The sequence below is a fragment of the Marmota marmota genome, unplaced genomic scaffold (assembly GCF_001458135.2).
Source record: "Marmota marmota marmota unplaced genomic scaffold, marMar, whole genome shotgun sequence".
Classification (NCBI taxonomy): Eukaryota; Metazoa; Chordata; class Mammalia; order Rodentia; family Sciuridae; genus Marmota; species Marmota marmota.
In genome coordinates this window covers 889,548-900,338 of record NW_026000338.1, presented here as the reverse complement: position 1 = coordinate 900,338, position 10,791 = coordinate 889,548, and the positions used below count along the sequence as shown (strand labels likewise).

General features: G+C 38.3%; 1 pseudogene; it reads left to right on the top strand.

The window, feature by feature from the left end:
- Positions 1 to 7,990: 7,990 nt before the first annotated feature.
- Positions 7,991 to 9,869, top strand: LOC107159299 (annotated as a pseudogene).
- The last annotated feature ends 922 nt before the right edge of the window (positions 9,870 to 10,791 follow it).

Sequence of the window (10,791 nt, the reverse complement as noted above, 5' to 3'; positions counted from 1 at the left end):
TAGACAACACATTCTTCAACAACCAAAGGGTCAAACGAGAAATCATGAGGTAAATGGGAAAATACTTTGAGACTAGTGAAAATAAAAATACTACATACCAAAATTTATGGAATGCAGCAAAATCAGTGCTCAGAGGGAAATTTATAGCTGCAAATACCTCCATTAAAAAGGAAGAAATATTTCAAGTCAGTAAACAAACTTTACACCTTGAGGAACTTGTAAAAGAAAAGCAAACTAAATTCAAAGCTAGCAGAAGCAAGAGAACATGATAACAACCAGGAAGGATGTTTTAAAAATACAGAACAGAAAAGCAATAAAGAAAAATAAAAGAAACTAAGAGTTGGTTCTTAGAAAACAGAAATCAAAGTGACAAAAAATATATAGTTAGGCTAAAAAAAAAATACATAAGAGGACTGATTCACTAAAATCAGAAATGTAAGTATAGACATTATTACTAATCTTACAGAAATATAAATGATTATAAGGTATATTAGTCAGCTTTCTTTCACTGTGACAAAATACCTAAGAAAAAAATTTAAAAGGAGGAAAGATTTATTTTGACTCACCATTTAGGAGGTTTCAGTCTATGGTCATTTAGCTCTACTGTTTCTGAGCCAATGGTGAAGCAGAAGATGATGATGGGAAGGGTGTGGCTGACCAAAGATTTTTCACCCCATGGCAGCGGAAGCAGAGAGTAAGAGGAAAGGGCTAAGGACAAAATACACCCTTCAAGAGCATATACGCAGTGACCTCTTTCCTCCAGCTAAGTTCCATCTCCTAAAACTTTCACCATTTCCCAGTAGCTCCAAAGACTGATACCAAGTCTTTAGCACATGCCTTTAGGATAATTTTCAAATCCAAACCATAATTTTCTGATGATAACCCCCAAAGGCTCATGTCCATCTCATAAGGCAAAATGCATTTAGTCTATATTCAAGAATCCCTAACAGTCTCAACAGTTACAGCATTGCTTGAAAGTCCAAGTACAAAGTCTCCTCTGAAACTCAAAACAAACTCTTAGCTGTGAGACCCTGTAAGATTTTTTAAAAGTTGCATACTTACAACCTGCAATGGTACAGAATAAACATCCCTATTGAAAAGGAAGGAATAGAAGAATAGAAAGAAAGAATGGAACCAAAGCAAAACCAAAACCCAGCAAGGCAATCAACATACTGTAGACCCATGTGTAGCATTTGGAGCACATGTTTACATAGGTGCTCTCCAAAAGGCTTGGGAAACCCCACCTCTGTGGCCTTGTTGACTGTGGCCCACATGTCCATTCTTTTGGGATGGCTGTGATCACTGCCTCTGGCTTCCCTCAGCAGACGTTCCACATTCCTGGAATTGTGAACTTCCTAGCTCTCCATTACAACTTTTGTCTTCACTCTCATAGCTTCACACACCCTCTTATAGGCTGCCCACAGAGGTTCCAATCCTGCCACTTACTGCCTGGCTTCCAAGCATTCCTTTGAAATCTGGATGGAAGCCTACATGATCTTAACTATTGCATTTTGCACACCTGAGAAAACAGTATTATATAGATAATACCATGGTCTGCCACCAGTGGGAGCAGGAAGTGGGCCCACTTAGACTCTGGCTGCTGTGGCCTCTGAGTGCCTGGATAGAATGATGAAATAAATACTGGGGAAATAAATTCCTAGTCAGCCCTGTGGAAGCAGGATGCCCAGGAGCTCAGCTCTCAGATAAAAAGTTTATGCTTGTACACCTTTGAACTATCAAGGGGTGAGGTCTTGCTGATTTCTGAGATGTCCTCAATTTCTGCAATGTTTCCTATTGTCCTGGTGCTTGGCTTCTTTTCAAAGGCACTAATCTCTTTAACTATAACATCCTTTTGGCCACAACTTTAAATGCATTCCTTTTCCAACAAAAATGCAAATTTAAGTCTTTGTGCTCTTTTTTTTTTTTTTTTTGCTTCCAATTCTCACTGTAAACCTGGCTAAAAGCAGTCAGCATGGCCTGAATGCTACCTTGAAATATTTTCTATGAGATTAAATTGTCTATTACCTTTAAACTCAATTCACATACTCTCAAAACATGGAGAAAATTTAGACAAATAATGTTTCAGAATGTAATACAAATGACCTCTACTCCAGTTCCCAAGGAGTCCTCATTTCCATCTAAAACTCATCAGCACAGCTTTTACTTTCCATATTCCTATCAGCATTCTAGCTTTCTGAGCCCTATCAGAACTGCCCATTAACCTTTGCTTACAGCATTCTAGGATTTCTATATCCTCCATCTCCCAACTGCCTTAATTCTTCCCATAAACTAGTTTCAAAGCTTCAGAACCACATAATCAGGTATAGTAACAGTAATGATCCCATTTCTCAGTACCAATTTTCTATGTTAGTCAGCTTTCCTTTGCTGTGACAAAATACCTGAAAAATACTTTTAAAGATTTATTATTGGCTCATGGTTTAAGAGGTTCCAGTGTATGAGCACTAGACTTGTTTTTAGGCCTGTGGTGAGGCAGAATATCATGGTGGAGAGGGCATGACAGAACAAAGATGCTCATCTCATGGCCTCAGGGAAGCAGAGGAAAGAGTGGCTAAGGATAACATATAACCTTCAATGATATGATCCCAGTGACCTACTTTTGCCAATTAAGCTCCACCTCTGAAGTTTCCACCACCTCTACCATAGGCTGGTGACCAAGACTTTAGCACGTGATCTTTGAGGACCATTGCAGATCCAAAACATAACATTAGGAAATACTTTGAATTATTTCATACAAATGAACTATATAATATAGATAAAATGGACAAATTCATAGAAACACACAAACTGCCAAAACTAACTCTAGAAGTCATAGAAACTCTTGACAAGTGTAAAGATTTAGTCTGCAATGAAAACTAAACTAAAATAAAATTATCAAAGAAAAACCTATGGCCAGATGGCTTCATTGATGAATTCTACAAATTATTTAAGGATGAAGAATATTAATTTTTCTCAAGCTCTTCCCTGCCAAAGATAGAAAAAGGAACACTTCCTAACTCATTCTATGAGGCCATCATTACCCTAATATCAAAGTCAGACAAGGACATCCCTAGTAAACAGAACTATTAATTGATATGAATAAAGATGCAAAAATCCTCAAGAAAATGCTATATGGAATCCAATAACATATTAAGAGACTATACATAATGAGAAATTGGAGTTTATCTCAGGAATGTAAGGGTGGTTCACATTTTTTAAACTAATAAATATAATACAACACATTGATAGGTTAGAGAGGGAAACCCATATGGTTATCTCAATTAATATAAAAAGACCATTCACAAATGTTTTCTCTAATGTGCAGAAGCTAGAGTAAAATAAAGGAAGGGGGAGAGAAAGTATAGGCTACCATAAAGATAAAGGGAAGATCGGTAGTATAGAAAAAGAGACTGAGAGGCAGGATGGAGGAATGGGTAAGGGGAGGCAATGTGGAATGAATTCTTCAAAAATCATGTTATGTGCATATATAAATATGCCACAGGGAATTTCACTTTTATGCATAAGTATAAAGAATCAATCAAATATAAATAAATAGGTGAGTGAAAGGAAGTCTAGTAGAGGAAGGAGAATGGGGGAAAAGAGGGAAGGCAGGAGGGAATAGGGGAAGAAAAAGGAGGCCTGTGAATCAAAATCAAGTTTCATGCATGTGTTAGTTTGTTAAAATGAACCCAACTACTATATATACCTATAAAGCTTTAATTTTTTTAATGAAAACACCATTCAAAAAATCTAGAACTTTTTCCTGGTAAAAACACTCAAAAAACTAAGAATGAAAGGAGATTTCCTCAACATATTGAAGGGGCATATGTTAAAAAAATCATCTGTAACCAGACTAAAAGCTTTTCCCCTAAGATGAGAAACAAGACAAGGATGTGTGCTTTCACCACTGCTGCTCAGCATACTGGAAGTTCTCCCTGGAGCAATTAGGTAAGAAGAAAAAGGGATCCGAATTGGAAAGGAAGGAGTATCACTACTTATAAAATGCAATATTTTATATATAAAGTCCTACAAAATTCACATAAATATTGTTAGCACTAATAGACTCTACAAATTTATAGTATACAATAATTAACATGGAAAATCAGTTGTACTTATCTATTCTAGTGATGAGCAATCCAAAATTGAAAAGAAAATCATTTGAAATTCTATGATCCTACAAACTACATGTGTTGAAATCTAACCTTCAATGTGATGGTAATAAAAGGCAAGGCCTTTGAGAGGTGATTAGCTCCTGAAGGAAGGTCTTTCATGAATGGGATTACTTTCATTACAAAAGAGATCCCAGATAACTTCTTTACTCCTTTCAGGATATAAGAACCCAATTAGAAGGCACTACCTATGATGAATGGGTCCTTATTAGACACCAAATCTGATGGTGCCTTGATCTTGGACTTCCCATCCTTCAAAACTGTGAGAAATAAAAGTGTTCATGTGCCACCCAGTTTGTGGTATTTTGTTATAGCAACCCAAATGGACCAATACAAATAAAATAAAAAGAATAAAATACTTAGGAATAAATTCAACCAAAAATGTGAAATATTTATTATCTAAAACTACAAAATATTGCTGATATAAGTTAAAGAAGACCTTTAAGAAATGGAAAGATATCCCCTGTTCACAGAATTAATATTGTGAAGCATGGCAATATTCTCCACAGTAATGTACATACTTCTCTGATGAATTAGTTTTTTGACAAAGATGCCCAAAGTATTTAATGTGAAATTAGTCTCTTGAACAAATGTTTCTGGGACAACTGGACAAACATATGCAAAAGATTGGATCTATACACAACTTCCAAACATAATGTACAAAAATTTAACTCAAAATGGATCACAGAGTGGAATATAAGAGCTGAACCAATAAAACTTTTAAGAGAAGGGAATGAAAAGATGGGGAGGGCAAGGGTAAGTACAAGAGACTTAGTTGGATGGAGCAAACTATACTCCACATATTTATAATTATGTCAAAATAAATCCTAAACTATTATGTACCAATTAAAAAAACTTTTAAGAAAATATGGAGGGTTATGCTGCACAGCAAAGGAAACAATAAACGAAATCAAAAGCCATATACAGAATGAGAGAAAATATTTGCAAATACAATAGGAGGTTGATAGCCAAAATAAATGTTATACAATTCAAAAAATAATAGCCCAACTTAAATAGACTTCAATAGACATTTTTCCAATGAAGACATATATTACTAATCATAAGGAAATAGTAATTCAAAACCAGTATGAGACATCATCTCACATATGTCAAAATGACTATTATCAAAATGTTAAAAGATGGATTAGGGTGACATCAGGAAGAAAGCATAGTAAGGCATAGTAAAAGATCCCAGCCTTTGTTTTTGCCCATAAAGAACAACTAGATAAGGGCTGAGGCTGTGGCTCAGTGGTATCATGCTTGCCTAGCATGTGTGAGGTACTGGGTTTGATTCTCAGCACCACATATATAATTAAATGAATAAAATAAAGGTCTATACATATAAAAAATTCTAAAAAAGAGAACAACTAGATAGCCCTCCATAAATGGAAAATAACTCTGGAAGAGCTCAGGAATTCATTTAAGAAGCTACAACACCACAATGGAAGAAAAAAAATTGATAATAACTACACAAATGGGATTCAAAAAACAGTTTCATTTTGCCTGTATCATCACATCCACAAAACCAGACTGCTCAGATCTCTCTGGCATTGATTTTACCTGACAGTAGAAAGGAGAGTTAGGGGGCTGTGAATAATCAACTTCCTCAACCTTTCAGGGCACTGCCCAAATGGATAACTTCAATCGCACCATACCCAGATTCCTGTGGAGACTGGCAAACCTGAGAAATCTAGAGAAAGCTGGAACAAAGAAGGATGGCAGATATCAGTATCAACATAAGGCAGGAGCCATTTCAGACCACAGTGGCCTATTTGGAGGACATCAACAGCCTGTGGAGTTGCTTTACACACAACTTTAACTACAAAAGACCCAGCGAAGTTCACCATTATAAACCCCACATGCCTGTGCAATAGAAACCCCCTCAGCTTTTGCTACTAAAGAAATCAACAGCCAGCACAGCCACAGCAGACCCACTGTAGCCACCACAGAAGGCTCCTATAGTTTTTTACCTTCACAGTCCCAAAGTACTTGATTCATGAGCATCCCGGCCAAAGGACCCAGCATAGCTGTCATATGCATTCCCACAAATACCCCTGGATTCCTGCCACAGGCCCTTGCTCCCACCACCACATGTGCACCCACAACTAATCTCTGTAGCTAGGTTTATGCACACCACCAGTTCTAGCCCCCACAGCTGGCCATGCACAAACAGCCAGGACCAACTCCTATCATCAGCCCCATTGTGCTTATGTTCACAGTTAGCCCCTAGAGCTGTACACAGGCTTGCCACCAGCCCAGGCCCTCCACACCTGCACATGCAAACACAGTTGACTCTGCTCTCCAGCACCAGCCCAAACTAAGGCACTTTACCCCTTTACTTGGTCCTTGCATTGGCATTGTGTTAGTCAGCTTCTGTTAACATAACAAAATACCTAAGATTACCAACTTATACTGAGGAAAGTGTTGTTTGGCTCATAGTTTTGGAGGCTCCAATCCATGAACAAATGCTTTGGGACTATGATAGCACAGGACATCCTGGTAGGAGAACGTGACAGGGCAAGCCATTCACCCTAAGGTTAGAAATATGAAAAAGAGAGGAAGATGAAGAGACTGAAGTCTTACAATCAATCCTTCAATGACCTAATTTCTGCCCATGAGGTTTTTAAAGTTTCCACCACCTCCCAATTGCACTACAGGTTGAGGACCAATCCTTTAATTTGTGGGCCTTAAAGGGACATTCAAGATCCAAACTATAGCAGACACACAAGAACACTACCAGGTAATCCCAGAGGCTTGGGAGGCTGAGACTGGAAGATTGCAAGTTCAAAGTCAGCCTCAGCCTCAGTAAAGCACTAAGCAATTCAGTGAGCCCCTGTCTCTAAATAAAATGCAAAATAGGGCTGGGGATGTGGTTCAGTGATTGAGTGCCCCTGAGTTCAATCCCTGGTACCAAAAAAAAAGAACCCCACCAGTTGGCCATTTCAGGTATACACACACACATGCCAGATCCCTATCACCAGTGCACACCTGAACACTGTACCATGCAACTGCATTCCATCATCCCAGACCACTATCATCAAACATGCATATACCACCAGCCCTCATTGCCACACGTGCCCCAAGAGTTGGCTCTGATCCCTACCCCTGGATCCAGCTAATGCCACCTTATACATGCTTGCAATTATCCCTGGATGCAACACATATATTTGAAGCTTGCCTCAGAGAAAGAAAAAGAAAAAAAAAAGAAATAGAGGCATATTTAAAGGAATAATGGATGAAAACTTCCCAAATCTGGAGAAAGATAAAATTCCAGGTATGTTAAGCTCAATGATCTCCAAAGGATTCAGTTCAAAGAAGACTTCACCAAGATGGGTTATAATCATATTATCAAAAATCAAAGACCCAGAGAAAGGAGACCCCTCATATATATGGGAACCTCAATGAGACCATTAGCATATTTCTACACAAAAACCATGCAGGCCAGGAGAGAGTGAGATGATATATTCAAAATGTTCAAAGTAATACTAAAGAGAGTTTTTCTAGCTGAAACAAAATGCCACTAATTAATAATGTAAATATGAAAGAATAAAACTCACTGGTAGAGGTAAACATAGACTTAAATTCATAATATTGTAATACTGGAAGGACAGTGTGTAAACCACTTTTATTTCTAGTATAAAGGTTAAGACAGAAGTATTAAAACTAACTATATCTAAAATAACTTAATTATCCATACACAATAAGAAAGTTGTAAACTGTGACATCAAAAATATAAAATTGGGGAAGTAAAAGTGCTGAGCTATTGTATGCAAAGCTGTTAAAAGATTAAAATAAACTGATAGGCACGCGCGGGTATCAGGCACGATGGCAGGTGTCGTGGGTAGGGGCCTGCCGGCTATCGGGCGACCGGCGTTTCTGTTGCTCGTGATGTGTGCTGCCGGCACCCAGGGGCTCTACTTCCACATCGGCGAGACGGAGAAGCGTTGCTTCATCGAGGAAATCCCCGACGAGACCATGGTCATCGGCAACTATCGAACCCAGATGTGAGACAAGCAGAAGAAGGTTTTCCTTCCCTCGACCCCTGGCCTGGGCATGCATGTGGAGGTGAAGGACCCCAACGGTAAGGTGGTACTGTCCCAACAGTATGGCTCCGAGGGCTGTTTCACGTTCACCTCCCACACTCCCGGTGAACATCAGATTTGTCTGCACTCCAATTCCACTAGAATGGCCCTCTTCGCCGGTGGCAAACTGCATGTGCACCTAGACATCCAGGTCGGGGAGCATGCCAACAACTACCCTGAGATTGCAGCTAAGGATAAGCTGACGGAACTGCAGCTCCGTGTTCGCCAGTTACTTGATCAAGTGGAACAGATCCAGAAGGAGCAGGATTACCAGAGATATCGTGAAGAACGCTTCCGTCTGACCAGTGAGAGTACCAACCAGAGGGTCCTGTGGTGGTCCATCGCTCAGACAGTCATCCTTATCCTTACTGGCATTTGGCAGATGCGTCATCTCAAGAGCTTCTTTGAGGCCAAGAAGCTGGTGTAGTGTCCTCTCTGTATGACCCTTTGTACTTTAGTTCTTTGGTACTTTCTCCAACCAATCCCTTAACCACCTGGATTTTGAGGGGGAAAAAAAATGCAAAAGAATAGGACATGTTGGTAGTATGGCAACAAACCATTCTGATCAGTAACTTGTTTAACCTTGATTCTCATGGACACAGGACATTGGTCCAAGATTTCAAATTCTATTTTAGGGCTTATAAGGAATTGAAACTAATACAAGACAAGTCTTGTCTCTTTTGCCTCCAATGATTCCCCTGTCCTCTCAAAAAATGAGCAAATGACCTTCTGTTTTTTCTTCATCTGATTACACAGTAGGTAACTGGCATACCCCACAAAGGAGGCCTTGCCTCACTGTTCCCTAGCCAGTTACTTGGTTCACTCAATGGCTTTGTGAATGTAAATAAGGGGCAGGTCTTGGCCCCAGAGGATCGAGATGTTTTTCTATATATTAGAACTATTTTTTGATAAATTATATATTTTCCTTCCTAGTTGAAGTGTTACTGCCTGTAACTAGCTGAAAACACCAATCTAGTCCTTGTGCATTCTGTTTATTCACACGTTTTTATAACTGCCATGGCAGCTCTCAGGATTTCAGCAGTCTGTGGGCCAGAAGCAGATGTTAACAGCTGTTCTCAAGGCCATATTAGAAGGCCTAGCAGAATTCTCTTGGACACCTGTGATTCCCATCTGATAGGGCCTCAGAGTCAGGTAAGACAGTGAAAGAGCCAGTATGGACAGTGCACTCTTATCCCCCCTCTTCCCAATATATTTAAGCTGTGGTAATGTTTTCTTCAAGGGAACGAAATTTGGTTCTTTATTCAGATTTTTCCAATTAAATAAAACGTCTTACAGTAGTTGTGTTTGAGATGAAATAAGAGGTTGTGGGCAGAGGAGAAGCAAAAAAGGGAAAGAGGAAAAATTCTTGGTCAGCCAGGGTGGGTGATCTGGTATGGACCTTAGTGTGGACTGTGTTAGGGCTTGGCTTGGATGGACCTCTTTCTGGGAAACTAAGAGTGGACAGAGTTGTTCCTTAACCATTCTCAGGCTGACCAAGTGGAGAACATTTCAGCAAGGACATGTGAGGAAACTTATGTACTTGGTTTCTTAGCCCCTGAATCATAAATTTGAACAGCTAATGATGCCCTTCTTCTGTATAAAAACTTTATTATTAGTTGCCTATTCCTGACATTTTATTTCATAATTTTATTATAAATATATTTGGAATATTAAAAAAATAATAAAATAAAATAAACTGATAATAATTATAAAATGTTTTATCTAAGCCTTATGGTTGCCACAAAGCAAAATCTATAGTAGATACACTAAAGTTAAAGAGAAACAAAACAAAGAACACTACTACAGAAAATTATCAAATAACAAAGGAAGACAACGATAGAGGAAGAAAGAAACAAAGCCTTTACAAAACAACCAGAAAGCAATTAATAAAATGATAACAGTAAATCCTTACCTACAAAAATTACTTTAGGGCTGAGGTTGTAGCTCAGTGGTAGAACACTAGCCTAACACATGTGAGGCCCTGGGTTTGATTCTCAGCATCACATATAATATAAAGGTACACTGACAACTAAAAAAAAAAAAAAAAACTTTTAAAATTTATTTTAAATGGGGGTACTGGGGTTGTGGCTCAGTGGTAGAGTGCCTGCCTAGCACATGTGAGGCACTGGGTTCGATTCTCAGCACCAAATTAAAATGAAATAAAGATATTGTATCCACCTACAACTAAAAAAGATAAACATTTTTAAAAATTTAAAAATTACTTTAAATGTAATAGACTACATTTAACAATCAAAAGACAAAGTGGCTGAATGTACATATGAATAAGACCCAACTATCTGCTACATATAGGAGAACTGCTTAATCTTTAAGGATATATGTAGACTGAAATTGAGGTAATGGAGAAAGATATACCATGTAAATGACAAATTAGATGAAACAGACCTCAAATCAGAAACTATCACAAGAGGAAGTCATATTAGGATGATAATTGGGCCAATTAATCAAGAATATACAAAAATGGTAAATATTTATGCATATAAATATACAAAGCAAATACTCAGAAATATGAAAGGAGTTATGAA